The sequence below is a fragment of the Cupressus sempervirens genome, chromosome 1 (assembly GCF_028749045.1).
Source record: "Cupressus sempervirens isolate cs-2001-9-10 chromosome 1, ASM2874904v1, whole genome shotgun sequence".
Lineage (NCBI taxonomy): Eukaryota > Viridiplantae > Streptophyta > Pinopsida > Cupressales > Cupressaceae > Cupressus > Cupressus sempervirens.
This window is the reverse complement of record NC_143118.1, coordinates 107,005,702-107,009,788: the sequence shown is the minus strand read 5'-3', so window position 1 is coordinate 107,009,788 and position 4,087 is coordinate 107,005,702. Positions and strand designations below refer to the sequence as shown.

General features: G+C 30.6%; 1 pseudogene; it reads left to right on the top strand.

Annotated features, from left to right (window-relative positions):
• Nucleotides 1–1,884: 1,884 nt before the first annotated feature.
• Nucleotides 1,885–3,341, top strand: LOC149576444 (CST complex subunit STN1-like; annotated as a pseudogene).
• The last annotated feature ends 746 nt before the right edge of the window (nucleotides 3,342–4,087 follow it).

Here is a 4,087-nt window from a genome sequence, read left to right as displayed (position 1 = left end):
GTACATTTTCAGGTATATTTGTTATCCCCAATTAAATGAATATTTTTTTGTAACCTTTACTATCATTTGATACAAATACATATCATTCACCATTTTGTCAAACACTTCATATGCATCTATATTAAACGTTTACAATTTCCATAACAATGCGTATATAAGTATTACAAAAGTTAAATTTGTTGCAAACTTAAATTTCATATCATTTTTGTAAGCATAGATTTTATAAACCTTGGACAAAGATATCTTGGAAATTGAACTCTTTAGTGTTGCAGATGTGTATTCCACTAAATTACATCATCACAAATTGATGGAATAGGTGACCCCTCCATTGTCATTTATTTGCCAACTCTTTGATTGTTGACATCTTGATCACCATTTCCACTAGTTCAATTCATTACTTTTGATGTTCTACACATTTTTATCTGATCAATACCATATTTTTTTCTATCTATAATGCTGTGATGAATGCCCATAGGGAACACATTTCTTTGAGTCATGGTGAAAAATAATTCCCATAGTGTTAGTGCTTCATATATTTAACATCTGTCATGTGGAAAAAAAGCATCTAATAAAACTCCTCTATCCTCTATGCCCTATTTAAAAGCTCCCATTGTGGCGTAGACAATGAGGATGTTAGCAAAGGTTTCCTCAATTCCATTTTTTTGGATATGTGTCTTCTCTATCTAATGAATTGCATTCACAATTCACTTGAAAATTCAAATGAAAACATCTCATATTGTATTCAAGTACAAACAAACGGTTCTAAAAAATTTGTAGTGCTAAGTTGAATATGAATGGATGTAAGGCAGTTTGATCTACAGTTGCCGCAAGGCTCTCAAAGGTGTTGTATGTACATCTGTATGCCTACTTGAAATTTGGTAAAATTCTCAATTTAATTAAACCCAGCTAGAAATATGGTATAAGAGATCATGTATGGCATATTTTACTATGAAAAATTCATTTACATATATAATTTACTTCAATAATCTCATTCTTGATTTTAGCTTAAGCAATTAAAAACTTTAAAGTTTTAATGTGAAAACTATAGAAAATAAAGGAAAGAAATACTTAAAGGGCGTGGAGTCATAAAGAAGAGCTATAGTAGTAACTGATTGTCTATCCTCTTGTGGGGTTAGAAGATTTTATTTAATTCTTACTTTGAATTTCATATCTCCATTAAACTATGACATTTAAAGTTTATAATAAACTGGTTAGATTGCTTCATGGTTGGAAAGTAATGTCACAAAATTGTTTTCATTCTTGATTTCATCATGATCATTATACAAATGGCCCAAGATCTAATAAAACTGCCATAAGTAAATTGATTTGGTCTGCAACTTGTATAGCTTGACTGCCTGTGTATCCAACTTGGAGTTTGTTTTTATAGGCATTAATTATTGACATATTCCCTCATCGGCTTAGAATTTGTTTATCTAATAGCCTAATACCTGTACAGGAGAGTTTGGTGCTATTAATATCATCATGATGCTTTCATCAATAATTTTAGTTTACTTCTACTATTGTATGCAAAGTATTATATTGTTTTCTAAAGGACACCCATGTTGTATATTATATAGTAATGGATAGATTTCTCATGATGTGATATTTTTCATTGTAGATTGTGATAAGGACTCAAATGGAGATGCTAAAAGGCACCAACTCATTATAGGTGTATGGAGTATTCGATTACACATTATTGAATTTAGCTTGCATATGAATACCCAATTCTTTTGAATTTCAAGTACAAACTACCCTTTTTCAAAATGTCAAAAAATATCATACAATGTATGCTACTATTAGCATAGACATTGCACCTCATTACTGGAAGTGTTAGTAAATGAAATTTTATGACTATCCATCTTAGTAAACTAGATTTTGGTGGGTGAAGGAAGATCAATGTGGGAATTAGGCTTAGACCCTATCTATCTCTCACATGTGAAGCTTTTGGCATTTGATCTCCTTTCCCTTAAAAACCCTACTTCATTGGGAGACCTAGACACTTTCTAGAGAAAGGGCTAGCCTATTAAGAATGTGGAGATGGTGGGTGTGGTTGTTAGCAAGGAAAGAAAAGATAAGTTTCTTAAATTTCTAGTAGATGATGGCATCGCTTGTGTCCCATGCATTCTCTAGCTCAATCATCTTACTTCCAGATATTATTCAAGGGTTCAAAAGCCTCAATTAGAATGTTTTTTTTTGCATTGGCTCTTGAACAATCTAAACATGTGCAGTTTGGTTGATTGGTGAGGTTGCAAGGTAGGGTTACTATTTACAAAAACCAATTGTAGGTATGGTACTTTTATGGGGTTTTAAAGCTTAATTGGCTATTATGCCTTTTTTTTAACATTAGATATGTTGATTAAGAACCCTATCAACTTTTAATGATACCTAAAATAAACTTTCTTGCAAGATCTACTCAAGTTCGTTGACAAAATATTTCTTGTTTAGCCTCACTAAAAAATGATTAGTAGTAAAAAATTTGTGTGAAATTGTATCCCATGCTTTTAGTTGGAGGTACAATGAGTAATGTGTTGGAGGCCAATTTTGAGAAAAACACAATGTCAGTAACTTAAACTATATAAATCATTATATGACATTACCTACACTTTGTAGGAACTGCTAGTGAATAGCTTTTCAAGAATTTGTTGACTAGTGAACCTCACTTTTGAAAAAAAAAATTCAAAACCTAGCTAGTTGAGGATAATTATTCCCATAAAAAATACAAATCTTCCCTTTCTTGTCATCAAAATCTTCAATCTTAAATAATCTCTAGCTTTGATACAATGTTATAGGAAGTAAAAAATCATTAACATATTAATGATGTTGTAGATAATCAGAAACGAAGTAGAATTGAAAGAAAGAAATTTTAAGCTCTTTGTTGGTATGTCTATAGGAATTCTCAAAAGGAGATGTCTGATTGTCTTAGATTGAAGAATTTAAAACTAAAATGAACACACCCATATTTTATTTAGTTTAGGATTTCATGAAGCAAGTTGTAATAGTAAAAAAGTTTCCCACACCCACCTAATATCATTATACTATGGGTTTTCATATAACAATACATATATGCTAAAATAGATATGTTTAAAAGTAAATACTATATTTTCCCTAAAAAAATATCCTGATGCACATTCTTTTAATGCAAAATATGCCAACCTTTTAATTGCTAGGAATGAAAATTTCCATCACTTATGATTTTTTTCTAATTGTAGATAATAGTGAAATATGTTCTAGTTGAGAGAGACCCCAATGTTGAGATTTATCACTAGATGGATTGCATTCAGCTTGCAATGTAGTGCTATGACTTACCTACTTCTTTTCCTCCTGAGCACAATGCTTTATGACCCAAATGGAATGAAGTTGATGTTCGGGTATCTATCTTTGGTTGACTAGTAAATGTTGCATTAGAATGTTTTATGGTCTTTTTCTATCCATTAACAACTATTTTGATATATTTTTAAACAAAAAATCTTTTTTTTAAGTTGCAAGGGTAATCTAAAGGTGATTTCTATTTTGGCAATTGGTAACTTATGTTCACTGTAGTTTTAAAAGTTAGGCTTGCTCATATATCATAATATTTTTACAGAGTATTTTGAAAGTCACCCTTATGATAAACAACCTTAAATACATGAAATTAAAATTTTGGTGTGTACTTTGCAAAGTAAGATGTCTTTTCTTTAATGAACAATTTCATCTCTACTAATAACTAATTTATCAGTAGTTACATCAATTAAGCAATATGCTTTTGATTTTTCATTATAGACAACAAAGTTGAAATTATAAATTTTACATCTAGTTTATCTTCAGTGTTATATTTAACTAGTGCAAAAGAAATAGACCCAAAAATACAAAAATCATCAATGGTAGGCTTAAGACCTATCCAAACTCTTTAGGAGTAGTATCTTGCAAACACTCACTAGGACATCAATTGGGAATGTGTATAGTAGTTTGTGTTGCTTCTGCCCAGTAATGGTATGCTACATTTTGAATATACATTATACACTTAGCCATTTCAACAATTTTCCTATTAATGTGTTTGATCACTCCATTCTATCATGGAGTACATGGTGTCGTACACTACTGATGGATT